We start from the raw sequence: 14,893 nt of genomic DNA on the forward strand, positions 1-14,893 counted from the left end.
TCCTAGGCCTTTCTCATATGGCTATTGGTCTTGTTCATGAGGGCCCTGCCCTCAGGATCTAATCACCTCCCAAAGTCCCCACCTCCTAATCTGATCACATTGGGCCTTAGGATTTCACCATATGAATTTTGAAGGAATCAGACATGCCCATTCCCACACCCCATCTTCTCCATCTCAGTTACTCAAGACAGAAACCTAGGAGCCACCCTTGCTTCCTCCTTTCCTTTGAGCCCTACCTCTAATCCATGAAGTCTATCTCTAAAGAGGTCTACCTTCAAAAGGTCTCTAATCCACCCATCTCTCTTCAGCTTCTCTGCCACTCTCCAATCCAAACCAGGCAGCCACCATAGCTTGCTGGTGCTGTAAATCAGACTCCCGACTGGTGAGTTCCATTTACTCCTCCCTCTGCCCATTCAGTCCAGTCTCCGTGAGCCAGTCAGGGTAATCTCCATAAATGTAAATCTAAACTATGTCATTTCTATGTTCACTCCTTCAGTGCCTCCATTTGCACTTAGAAGGAAAAGCAAATCCCCTTCCACAGTTTTAAGGGTTGCCTGGATGGCCTCAAACTCCTCCTCTATCTTCCAAGGTAATTCTTTCTCCCTATTACTATTCTCAGTGATGCCAATCTTTCTGTTCCTTGAATATGCCAAATTCTGTATAGCCTCAGGACCATTGCATATGCTGTGCTTGTGCACATCCCTATACCTATATTAGTTTACTCTCATTCTCTGCTTTTCTGGCTCCTTCAAGTCACCTCTTTATATGTCACCTCCTCAAAGAAGCCTTCCTTAAGCACCATGTCCACAGTAAGCTCCTTCTTCTACCGCCTGAATTTTCTATCTCCCATTTTTGACTGTTTCCTTCACACAATTGTAATGACTTTGTTTATTTGTCTTTATCTCTACTTCCCTCCTTACATTATAAAGTCCTCAACTCCAGGGAAGTGGTATGTGTCTAGTTTACCACTGTATTTCCAGTCCCTAGTGAAGTGTCTGTGTTTAATAAATATATGTTGAATAAATACATTGTTAATAAATTAATAAATGAATGATTGAGGAACTGACCTCCTCCTCTTCTCAGAGCCCAGGGAAAGTCACCATAGTGAGCATCCTGGTCCCTAAAATGGACTCAAAATCCCATTAGGGATCCAGAAGAGAGAGGCATCTTCTCCAAGGCTGAGGCTCTGGCTTACAGCTTTTCCCAATAACCTCTTCCCAATTCCCAGTGACAAGAAAGTGTGGGCTTTTTCTAGAGGTATATGAAGACAGAAAACTCTTCTAATGTTCCTTACACCAGCAGAGCTTGAAGGGACTATGTGGTAATATTCTTCAGAAGCAGTTGGTGGAAACTGCCACCCCAACTCAGAATTTTGAGATAGGTAGGAGGGTAGAAGATAATACCAGAGGCTCTCATGACACATGTAAAGAAGCCTGGGGTTGGCAGAAGGCTTGGAACTGTGGGATTTTTCTCCAAGGGAGCAATGGGTCATGTGATGAGATGCTCTACCCTGGAAAGAGCTTGAGCCTGGGAGCTACTCAGGTCCCTCCAAGGGTGCTTAACAATGGGTAGAGGCAAGGTGATGCTGATCGTCATATCCTCCCCAACAGCCACACACACACCACCTACTGAAATCTGATGAAACCAGACTACACCCAGGAGTGTGGGGACACCTTCCCTGCAGACCCAAAGCCAGTGTCCTGAGAGGGGCTCTGCCTTTCCTATTCTTGCTCTTTGCTTGCAACATTTTGGCACTAGGTCTGGTAAAAAAAGAGGGAACAGCTTCCAAAACCAAACTATCATCTTGCCCCCCACCATTCTGAGAAGAATGACAAGAATGTTAGGATACTTTGACTAGGATGTTGTTAGGGGGCCTGATACCAAGTGGGAAAGTGGGGTGAATAGTGCAAACCCTAAAGAAATGATTGCACTAAAGGAAAAGAAAAGCATGAAGTATTTTTACATTTATACCTAGATGATTAGATGGCCCCTTAGAGGTGGATTAGAAAAGGAAATAGACCAAGAAGAAGAAAAAGACTCAGGAGTCACAGGATAAGGCTCAGCCCAGGAGAGAGGTATGGGAATTCCTGCAAATAGAGAATACCTTTCCTGAATGGATCTGAAGATTGGGCTAAGAGAAAGAAGAGGGCGTGGGCAGGAATCTATTGTTTATAGTTATGCATTCTAAAAATTCTATCTGGCTTTTAAAAGCAATGTGCATGTATTACGATGATAAAAATTAAAATGAGTTAAAATAGTATGATTCTGTGCCCTTGTTTTACTTATCTGGAAATGTCTTTTTTTGCTGGGGTGAGGACTAAGTCCCTTTTAAGCATATAAATAGGAAACCCAGGAGGGTTTATCCAAAATCACAAAACATAGCATCTTTCCTCTTTTCTCTAGAGAGGAAAATCAAACCTCTGATGAATATACTTGAGAGCATCAAGCTCATTTTTCACATTCATTTTCACCTGGGTGTTGGAATTTCTGCCTCAATCCCCGTCCTTCTTGGTGATAAATAAAGTCAGTGACGAACTAGAACTTCCATCTCCTGACCCTTCAGAAGAGTGCATTTCTCTGGGTGCCCAAATAGCTCAGTTCCTGGATAGGTCATTCTCAGGCCTTCAGAGGCCCTTGAGCCAAGAAATAAGTAAGCACCTGATCCTGCTCAGAGTGCCTCATCCTGATTTCTCAAAGCCAGGAACTCAGAGATGTCCCTCTCTTGGTTTAGAGTAAGGTGGATGCTGTTGGAGGCCCAGCCTTGGTGATTCAGTCAATCAGAGGAGGCTATGTCTGGGCAAGACAAAAATCTAGGGCTGCACTGCCCTGCCTGCATTCCACCTGCAGGCAATTTGCCCTTCCCTAAGTTTCTCCAGTGTGGAGAATGTAATTGAACCACGGTAACTGTAGCAAAAACAATTGCTAAGACTAAACCTGAATCTATAGAGTTGGAGGAGCCCTGACTCTAGATTCCTCCCTCTGATGCTTAGGTGTGTTTATAAGTGCTTGAGAACCAAGTGGCATCTCTCTGTGTCCCTCCCCACGATGAGCATGGGTGTCTGTATGAATCTGTGACCACAGATGGAGGTATGGTTCTCAACCTCCACGAGGCTGTGTATCAACCATATCCAGGTTCTTTCTGTCATGGGCCTCTGTGGATATTTCAGCATCAAGACCTTTTGCTGTTTTGGAGTTCTTTTGAGACTCATTTGTGGATTCTCTCAATAGCCCGGAGAAGGTAACCATTTGCTCTTTTGGACGACCCAGCTCCTGTAGAAGACCCAGTTGGGTCCATACTTTTTGTTTTTGTACATTCTTCAAATCATTATATGAATGATGGGATTCTTCTATATCCTTATAGTTTTCTTTTTATTTTGTCTAATTTTGAACACATTTAAGTACACTTTAGGCAGTGGGCCTTAGTAACTACCAGATATTATGCTTTAGAGGCAAATTTTCATCAAAATTGTATACTAAATTTTATGTGCTGATTTGACAATAGGTCAGATCAATTAAAGGAGTGGATGTTTGGTACTACTAAATTTGCATGGATAATTTTGTGTTTATTAGTCCAGTTTAATTTCTGCACCATAATTAGGGCAGTTCTGCAATGAGAGAACTTCCTTGGGCATTTCCCTCCTTGAGAGAATGAATAACAGGAATTTTGGTGAGCCTTAGATACTGACATTTGAAGTCCAGTGGTATTGTTCCTCCTCAGATTAAGCGATAGCTTGAAAGGCACCTCCCTCCCCTCCACTACAAATCCCTACGTGGGGCTGAGATATACCCAGAGGACAGACTGTATTGATAACTTAGTCCAGGAAACAGCTTGTGATCTGAGCTTTGCACTGCCCAAACAGGAAGGATGCTTTTCTTCTTGCTACAAGATGATGGAGAGGAGGCTTTAGAGAACAGAGTATCCAGACCAGATAATCCCAGCTCCAGAGAGCTTCTCATTGCTGGCTGGGCTCAGGGATCTGCCCAAGAGAGTGAAAGATATGAGAACTAAATTGGCAAATAACGTAGTTTTAACCCAGATACTATTCATCACTGAGCTGTCCTTGCCAGTTCTCTGTGCAAAGAAAGTTGATATCATTCCTTCATTTTTTTCTTCAACTGCTCTTGGCTTCTGACCAAAAACAAAACTCTGCCCTATCCCCATCTGGGACCAGCAGCAGATGAGAGGGAAGGGGCCCAGAGCTAGGGGACCAGAAGACTAGGTGCCCGGGACTGCCCTTTTTTGATGCCAGAGCTTGGAGGTGGGGTGTAGCTCGGCTCTCACTTTGTACATTTTCCATTTTGGAATTTTGAGTTCCATTGTTGTAAAACTTAATTTCTCCCCAGTTAGCATATATGTATTTTTAGAATTGAGTTTTTATTATTAAAGCAAAAAGCCCAGCTCTGCCAAAGCCTGAGTGTCCCTTGGAAGAATGTCCTCAGTTGGGTGGTCTTGAAGCGTAGTGCAGGTGGCCTGGCCACAGACTTTTGCTTGAACACAGAGACTCAAGAGGTGATAATACTTTGTGTGAATAAGGTATATACGGACACTTGCAAAAAAAAAAAAAAACCCGCAAAGGGGCGCCTGGGTGGCTCAGTCGTTAGGCGTCTGCCTTCGGCTCAGGTCATGATCCCAGGGTCCTGGGATCGCATCCCACATCAGGCTCCCTGCTCAGCGGGAAGCCTGCTTCTCCCTCTCCCACTCCCCCTGCTTGTGTTCCTGTTCTCGCTGTCTCTCTCTGTCATATAAATAAATAAAATCTTAAAAAAAAAAAACCCGCAAAACAAAAACAAAATTATTGTCATTCTGGACCAGACCCTGTTTTGTGGTACTTCTATTTCCTTGCAGATAGAGGAGCTTTCTTACTGGGAAGTCAGATGATTCTGGGCATGCCCATTTTTTTCCCAGCAATCTCTGCTCTGTGTGTCTTCTACAGAAGGTCCAGTTCCTATAAGAAAGATAATTTCCTGATAGGAGATATCAAACCCAACTGTGACCTCTGGTTGCCTCACAGTGGTAGTTCATACAGAGTGAGATGTATGATAGTGTGTGACATCCTTATGTCTCCAGTCTGAGGAGGATGGTTGATGTGGGGGAAGATACAGGATAGTGAGGACTAAGGCTCAAATGAGAGGTTGTGGGACTGGTTATTTTAGGAAGGCATGATCCCAGAATGCAGGGAGAAGAGATAAGCATCATGACTTCAAGGACCAGTGGTAGAAGAAGGAGACAAAGAGACAGAAATGAGGACAAAAAGTTGAGCTTCAGAGAATCCATGGATTCAGGGACAGGCTGGAGAGAGCTTATTCTCTCGACTGCTGAATCTCCATCTATGCTTGTGTTTCAGGTGCAAACTCAGCAAGGAGAGTGAGTCAGTGGGAAACCGCCCATTGATGACTGGACAAACCATGTCCTCTTGGGATCTTCTCCCCTTATCACCAGACTGAAGGCAAATAGTCATGGGTCTAAGGGCTGAGGAGAGAGGAAGGGTAGGGTGGCCTTGGATTTCGGTATCTGGTCTCCTGTCTCTAGGTTGGATATCAACTAGTGCAGATTGGACCCTGGATGCCAAACTTACTCCAGGCATCTTAGGTGTCCAAAGATGTAATCAGTATGTGCTTTGTAGGGTGAGGCAGGCACCAACTTCGAGTTCTGTTCTTTCTTGACCCTTCATCATTACTAGCCAAATGGCAGAGAGTACCACTGTGCCCTCATCACAAAACTCAGTGAACATTCAAGAAGGGACAATCAGATACCCCAAAATGTGGTCACCATCCTACCCCTGTGGCCACCCTCATTATGGCACCATTCTCCAACTAAAAATACTGATTAACTTTATATTTAGTTGGGTCAAGAAAGATCGTTAAAATAACTAGAGTAACTATCAAATTAATAGAGAGCATGTAACTTCCAAATTTGAGAGAAGGATGAACAAAGAGAAAACAAACAAAACTATCTCACTCAATCCAGCTGAAAGCACTAAAGGAAGGAGAAAAAGAAACAGAAAAAAAAAGACATCAGAAAGAAAGGAACAAAAAAGAAAGAAAGGAAAGAAAAAATAAGAGGATAGTAGAAATAAATTGGCATATTTAAGCAATCAGTCAATTTAAATTAACTTAATTCTCCAGTTAAAAGAAGGTTAACAGACTAGAAAAAAAAAATACTGCAATGTGCTAATTACAAGAGACATACTTAGAATTGAAAGGCATGAGATTCTTTTGGTGCCAAGTAGGCTCGGACTGGACCAAGTCTTTCACAAAAACAGCTATAAGATCTGGTGGGAAATGGGGAGGGAACCTGAATGTATTGGCGAGTGAGCACAAGCAAACACATGCAGGCAGATTCCGCAGGGGAGTAGCCACTTGGAAACAAATGATGTGAATGGGTCAGTTTCCCATATGTCCTATTTTTACACCGAGGGCAGGCTTAAGCTGCACAGCATGAGACAACTAAAACTGATCGAAAACACTACAGTCCTCCCTGCAGAACTGGGGGACAGATTTGGGACAACTGAAAAGTGAGGGGGTAATCTTAGAAGGTCTTAGAGGCAGTGAGGAAGAGCCACAAAATTCAGTGTAAAAACTGTGCAAATCTCAGGGCGCCTGGGTGGCTCAGTCGTTAAGCGTCTGCCTTCGGCTCAGGTCATGATCCCAGGGTCCTGGGATCGAGCCCCGCATCGGGCTCCCTGCTCGGCGGGGAGCCTGCTTCTCCCTCTCCCACTCCGCCTGCTTGTGTTCCCTCTCTCACTGTCTCTGTCAAATAAATAAATAAAATCTTAAAAAAAAAAAAAAAAAACGGTGCAAATCTCTGGCTGACCCTTGAGCCATGCCTAGAAGCCCAGCTAAAGGTAAAGGAACTGATCTGAGGTATTTGCTGCCACTTGAGAGACAGGATTTGCATTTTGAGTCTGATGAGGTTAATTGCGTGGTAAAACAGAAACATAAACTTCTTCAGAGGAGTGTGATAGTCTCTGTAATATAATATTTATAATGTCCAGGGAGTAAGTCAAACATATGAAGAAGAAGGAATGTGTGACCTTGTGTCAGGAATTAGGACAATGAAGACCAATCCTGAAATCACCTAGATGTCAGAATTAGTAGACAAGAACTATAAAATGGAACTATATTAACAGAATAAAGGAGAAATACCAGATGATTATTTCAGTGGATACAGAGAAAGCATTAGGTTAAAGTTAACGTCTACTCATGATCTATAGTTCCAGCCAACTAGGAATAGAAAAAACTGTTTTCAATATTTTGAAAAGGCATCTACCAAAAAAATGTATCTACAGCTCACACTTAATGATGAAAGACTGGATGTTTTTTCCTAAGATTGGTAACCAGTTAAGGATGGTTGTTCTGTCTTCTTGTGTTCAACATTTTACTGGAAGTCCTAGCCACTGCCAAGTCAATTAAAGATATCCAAGGAATGAGGACCAGAAGATAAGGAAAACTGTCCCTCTTTGCAGATGTTATGATTGTTTATGTAGAAAATCCTAGGGAATCTACAGAACAACTACCAGAACTAATAAGTGTAAGGTGGCAGGATACTCTGTTAATATAGAAAAGTTAATTGTATTTTTTTAAACAACAAACCTTAAAAAAATTGGAGTATAACATGCATAGAGGACCCTGCACAGCTTATCAGGATATAGTTTGCTGAATTTTCTGATGTTCTGCATAAGTACCCAGAAACAGCCCTGTGCTCCTTCCAGCCACTCTTCCTACCTCAAGGTGAGGTTGACCCCTGGCCTGATGTCCAATACCATGGATTAGTTTTGCTTAGTTTTGAATTACGTAAATGAAATAATACAGCATGCATTCTTCTTGTGCCTGGTTTCTTTCACTTAATACTGTGTTTGAGAACCACCTTATAAAGTTAAGTAAAAAAGCAAACTTTAAATGAATAACACGTCTAAATGATTTTTTTAAAATTCCGGTAGGGTTAGGGTTAAAAACTAATGATGTAATGTATGGTGATTAACATAACATAATAAAAAAAAATTAAAAAAATTCCGGTAGGATGAAGGGAACAAAGTGAAAATCAGTTCTGTCTCCCCATCCAGTTTCTATGGCACATAAAGATAACGAATGCTACCTGTTTGCAGACTCTCTCTGGAGAGAAGTTTGGGGCACCAGCAGGCCTCTGAACATGTACTTTTTCCACACAAATGGTAGCACAAGCTACATATAGAAGAGAAGTCTTCAGGAGATGTACTTTCTAAATATTTTCCGAGTCAAGCCTACTTTTCTCTGTGCCTATTGTTGTCGTTCATTCATTGTTGAAGAATAAGGGGCTATTTCTTTGTGACTGTCCCTCAAGTTGGCTTTGTCTGGTGTTTCCTCATGATTAGATTCAGCTTACGCACTTTTGGCAGGAACGCTGCAGAAGATGTAATGTGTCCTTCTCCACGTGCCATCTCCTGTACGGACACACCTTATGTTGTCTCGCGCCATTCCTGGTGAATGACATTTTGATTAAGGACAAGTCAGCCAGGTTTCTCCACTGCAAAATTACCAATTTTCTTTTTGTAATTGGTAAGCAATCTGTGAGGAGATCCTTTAAGACAACGTGTATCTTGCTTTTCATCAAACATTCGCATAAAGGCTTTAACCTCCGTTGATGATTTTTACCTGAATCGGTCATTACTATGATGATTACAAAAATATTAAGTTTATTTTTATTATCCTTGAACTAATTATGTTTTTTATATATGGGCAGCAAGCTGTTAGAAAATGAAATAAAACATCAATTCTGTTTACAATAAAATACTCAGGAATAGATTTAACAAAAGACGTAAAAGACATGTACATAGCTGTACACTTAAAAATGGTTAAGATGGTAAATTTGTTATGTGCATTTTACTACAATTAAATATAGTAATAAAAAATTAGAAAAGACAAATGTGCAAACACTGATAATTGTTATATATATTTATAATATATAATATGTATTTATAACATAAATAATACAGTAAATATACTATATATATAATATATATGATATATAAATATATATATAAAGAAGTAGTCCTTGGTTCTTGAGGAGTTTGTGAAAGGAGATGATTCTAATCCATCGGTGCCAAGTGTCACAGACAGAGCCAAGGAAGGCTTGGGGCCTCCTCTGGGGGAGTCCCAGTGCACTTCCCTTTGCCCTGTCTAATTCAGCTATGGGTACTCACTGCTCCAAGTCCTCTGTGGAAAGAGAAAAAAAAAACAAAAACAGGAGGAAAGACTGCATGGATTGGTCAGATGGATGTTTGGAAGAAATCATCCAAGTGTGGCCTGCCCAGTCCAGCCTGGCCAAGAGTGCCCTCTCTGTGAGGTCATAGCCATGCACACAGAGCCTGTACTCTGTCCGGGCAGAAGGAGGGCATGGCCCAGGGAGCAGGGAAGTTGGAGCCAGACCAGTACTCTTCCTGACCTACTGACTTTTTTCTTCCACATTTGGCTTATTTCCAATTTTCAGCTGCAGAGTCTGGTTCAAGTCCTAGCTGTTCTGTGGACAGAGGTCCAGAAACGGCCAAACCACATAATCTGTGGGAGGTGAATCCTCAGACTCTGGAGGCCTCTGAAGTACAGATGAGCAAAGCACCTGGACCTGCTCTGGAGGGTCTCACCTGGATCTGAGGTAAGGAAGTTGCTGGTGGCTCTGGTCCTGCCCTGGGTGACTCAGGAGAAATCACCCGTGGGTGTGACACACACCACAGTCTCACCCTGCCATTGCTTACACACTCCCCGGTCCCAGCTTGTAGAACTGGCCCTTCCCTAGACCCTCCACCCTGGGAGATGCCGTGGGACTGAGCAAGGACAACAAAGCCACACGTTTCTGGCTCAGCGCCCAGCTTCGGTGCCCTGACCCACAGACTTCCCTGTAATGTCACAGGGACGCTAGCATTACTAAAATGTGCTATGAGCCAAGCAGCACCTTCCCTCTATTGCTCCACACAGTGACTGCAGGATGTGGCTGTCGTTGGGGTGGGAGTCCAGGGCTATAGCAGGAAGGACACTTCTGTTCACAGCTCCCTGGAGGCTGTGTGTCTGTGCATCACCAACAGCTCTCCTAGGCCAGGCAGGCCACCAAAGTCACTCCAGGGAGTGAAGAATCCCCTCTGTCCTAATGTGTGCCACACTCTGTCGTGCTGGAGCCCTTTGTCTCTGGACCAACTCTATTGGTTTCTGTTGTTTTTCTTGAAGTCTCTGTTCTTCTCAAGAAGCCCCTTGGTCCTTCCTGCAAAAGACTGCTGGCAGGGAGGCCCCCTGACCTCCAGCTCTACCCTCCATCCCTTGCTTGCTTGAGTCTGTAAGCATTATATGGCTTATTTGTTCACAGGGGGGGAATGGGGGTGAGTTAGTATGAAATCGAACTGCCAGAGTACGAATACCAGGTCCATGTCTTACTGGTTTGTGACCTTGGGTTAGTTACTTCACCTCTCTAGGTCTGACATTGTCTTATCAGTTAAATGGGAATAAAAATTGCACTCATTTCACAGGTCTGATGGCACAAAGTCTGTACTGCTTTTGAGATAATGTTGACACAGTGAATGCACAGCAGATGTGAACCTTTCTTGTAAAAGGGATTTGAAAATCCACAGCATAATCTGTGGTCATTCAGCCAGGCTGAGTTGGAGCCTTCTCCCTCTCTGGGTCAGGTAAGATGTGTTAGCACAATGGCAAGGAAGTGCATGGCCGCCTTGAACTAGCCTCAGATTTAGGTCAGCGTAAAGGGGGGACTCTGCCATGTTCTCAGGGTCCTCTCTACATACCTGGGGAGGGGTGCCAGAGAGGTGAGAAACAGAGGGGGTGGGAAGCAGGTGTCTATGGGTTTGTGTTAAGTGCTGACCCTGCTCTTCACAGCCTCTGTCTCATCCATCCTCATGACAACCCAGTGAGGTGGTTGTTCCTCTTTTCTTTACAGAGAAATGTAGATGAGGTGAGATGAATCATCAAATCAGAGAGATGAGGCAAATTCCCCCAGGCCACGTGGCTGATGATGATGATGATGATACAGCTGACATTTAAGCACCTGCTTGTGCCAGGCATGGCTCTAAACACTTCACAGACATTAACTCCTTTAATCTTAACAGCCACTCCTGAGTCAGTACAATTTTTATCCCCATTTTACAGATGAGAACTCCAAAATGCAGAAAGATTAAACAACTTGACCAAAGATGTATGCTAATAAGTGACACATTTAGGACTTGAATCAAGATGGTTGTGACCAGAGTTCAGCAAACCTTTTCTATAAAGGACCACGTACTAAATATCCTATCTGTGCAGTTTCTGTCACAGATACTCAGCTCTGCCATTGTAGTACAGAAGGATCCACAGACTGTGTAAACAAATGAACATGGTTGTGTTGCAATAAAGCGTTGTTTAGAAAACAAACAGTGGGCCCGTGTTAGCCCACTGGCCAGAGAGTGTCCACCATGATCTTAACTGCTATATTAAGAGAATGAGGACCCAGAAGCATCAAACCTCTCTGAGAAATAAAAATCATAACTATGAACAAAATGTGAGACAATTCTCTGGCCTTTTTTAAAGATTTTATTTATTTGTTTGAGAGAGAGAGAGAAAAAAATCATGAGCAGGGGGAGAAGTAGAGGGAAAATCAGACTCCCTGCTGAGCAGGAAGCCCAACGCAGGGCTCCATCCCAGGACCCTGAGATCATGACCTGAGCCGAAGGCAGATGCTTAACGACTGAGCCACCCAGGCGCCCCTCCCTCTCTGATTTCTTTCCATTCCATTTTGTCTCCCTTCCCCTATGATCCTCTGCACTGTTTCTTATATTCTACATGAGTGAAACCATATGATAATAGTCTTTCTCTGATTGACTTATTTTGCCCAACATAATACCCTCCAGTTCCATCCACATCGATGTAAGTGGTAAGTATTCATCCTTTCTGATGGCTGAGTAGTATTCCATTGTGTGTGTGTGTGTGTGTGTGTGTATATATATATATATATATATATATATATATATATATATATATACCATATCTTCTTTATCCATTCATCTGTCGATGGACGTCTTGGCTCTTTCAATAGTCTGGCTATTGTGGACATTGCTGCTATAAACATCCTTTCTTGATAAAAACTCTCCACCCTGTAGGGATAGAGGGAACATACCTCAATATCATAAAAGCAGTATACAAAAAGTCCACAGTGAATATCATTCTTAATGGGGAAAAATTGAGACCTTTTTCCCTGAGGTCAGGAACATGACAGGGATGCCCACCCTCACCACTGTTGTTCAACATAGTACTAGAAGTCCTAACCTCAGCAATCAGACAACAGAAAAAATAAGAGGCATTCAAATTGGCAAAGAAGAAGTCAAACTCTCACTCTTTGCAGATGACATGATACTTTATGTGGAAAATCCAAAATACTCCACCCCAAAATTGCTAGAACTCATATAGGAATTCAGCAAAGTGGCAGGATATAAAATCAATGCACAGAAATCAGTTGCATTTCTGTACACTGAGACGGAAGAAAGAGAAATTAAGGAATTGATCCCATTTACAATTCCACCCAAAACCATAGGATACTTAGGAATAAACCTAACCAAAGAGGTAAAGGATCTATACTCTAAAAACTACAGAACACTTATGAAAGAAATTGAGGAAGACACAAAGAAATGGAAGAACGTTCCATGCTCATGGATTGGAAGAATAGACATTGTGAAAATGTCTATGCTACCCAGAGCAACCTACACATTCAGTGCAATCCCTATCGAAATACCATCGACATGGACTCTGAAAAACAAACTGAGGGTTCTAGAGGGGAGGGGGGTGGGAGGATGGGTTAGCCTGGTGATGGGTATTGAGGAGGGCACATTCTGCATGGAGCACTGGGTGTTATGCACAAACAATGAATCATGGAACACTACATCAAAAACTAATGATGTCATGTATGGGGATTAACATAAGAATAAAAAAATTAAAAAAAAATACCATCGACGTTTTTCACAGAGCTGGAACAAATAATCCTAAAATTTGCATGGAACCAGAAAAGACCCTGAATAGCCAGAGGAATGTTGAAAAAGAAAACCAAAGCTGGTGGCATCACAATGCCGGTCTTCAAGCTACGTTTTGTCTTATTTTCAAGTTTGAAGAACTTAACTTTCTTAATGGGGGTTCATTTTGTTTTTGTCACTTTCACCATCTTAGCTCATTCATTCATCTCTCCATCCATTCGTTGTGTACCTATCACCATGAAGCACACAGCAGAACAGACAGAGCTGGCAAACACATCCCCCTGTGCCCTCAGCAAGCTGCCCTATCTGGCGGGGTGCAGCCATGCACTGGTGTCATTCCATATTAGTCAGAATGAGGACAGAGCTTCTGAAGCCCCGCCGATGTGTCCTGTGGGCACGTTGGTGCAATTCACTGCGGTCAGGGGATCAGAGAAGGCAGCCTTTTTAAGTGAAACAGTATGTACTTCCCTATGATCACTTTACAAATGAAAGTCTGTCTGCTTAAAACCACTTTGGGGCGCTGGGTGGTGTAGTCCGTTGAGCATGCGACTCTTGGTTTTGGCTCAGGTCGTGTTCTCATGGGTCATTTGATAGAGCCCCGAGACAGTCTGGGGGGCTCTGGGCTCAGCAGGGAGTCTGCTTCAAGTTTCTCTCCCTCTGCCCCTCACCCCCCCACTCACTTTCTCTCTCTCAAGTAAATAAATAAAATCTTAAAAAAAAAAACCCAAAAAACCACTTTGCCTATAGGCCAGCACCTTCTGTTGTTTTCTTTTTAATTTTGTTCTTTTTTATAGTTATTTTCAGTGTCCTTTCCATTTGGTCAATTTGATCATTTTGCATAAAGTAGCCTTTACATTTTAAAAATTTTCTGAGGTGCGCCTGGGTGGCTCAGTTGGTTAAGCATCTGCCTTCGGCTCAGGTCATGGTCCCAGGGTCCTGGGATCGAGTCCTGCATCAGGGAGCCTGCTTCTTCCTCTGCCTGCCACTCTGCCTACTCGTGTTGTCTCTCTCTGTCAAATAAATAAATAAATAATCTTTAAAAAAATAAGGTTTTCTGAAAGGTGTTTATCACATTGGAAAAACTTGGTATTTTATTTATTCTTGAACACTATAAGGACTTTTTAGCCTATAAACTGGAACACAATTTCTTTAAAATTTGTATCTTAACAATATATGGCTATCAGCGGTACTCAAAATGTCATTAAATTGTTTATTATGCACTGCCCTCTACCTTTAATTCAGATCCATCACAGAGAATGTATCAAGGTATTGAAATTGCATGAATTGTTACCCAGCCACATATTAATTTGCCAATTAGGTATTGGAGAAAGATTGATTACAAGTGGCATGGGCTAGATTTTATTTTCTAAGGAAATAATCAGACACGAGTGAAGAGGTTGATACGAAGATGTTTGTCACCACATGATTTTCAATAGCAAATAATAATAGACTAGTAATAATTGATTGCTATAAATAAATGATACATCTATACAATGAAATGTATGCAGCTGTTCAAGGTTATATCATAATTCATATTTGGTATGAAAAGATATTCTGCTATTTTGCTACATGAAAAAAGCAAGTTGAATAGAGTGTAGGCCCTATGACGAAGCTGCAGGAGACACAGTTGACAGTTACATGTATAATGTAAGCAGTGGAAAAGTGTTGTCATTGGTTTTCTGATGGTACACTCACAGAAGACAAGTATTCATGGTGTGTTTTGTTTTGCCAATCTGGATTTTCAGGTTTTTCTACAATGAATATGTAGACTAAACATTGCCTAAGCAGGAAAGCCCCACCTCCAGCATTTTCCATAGTCCTGGCGAAGGGAGGAAGGGAGGAAGGGAGGAAGGGAGGGAGGGAGGGAGGGAAGGAGGGAAGGAAGGAAGGAAGGAAGGAAGGAAGGAGAAAAGGGGGTT

The sequence above is a fragment of the Mirounga angustirostris genome, unplaced genomic scaffold (assembly GCF_029215605.1).
Source record: "Mirounga angustirostris isolate CCGP_5_RB_7025 unplaced genomic scaffold, mMirAng1.0.hap1 SCAF_10, whole genome shotgun sequence".
NCBI lineage: Eukaryota > Metazoa > Chordata > Mammalia > Carnivora > Phocidae > Mirounga > Mirounga angustirostris.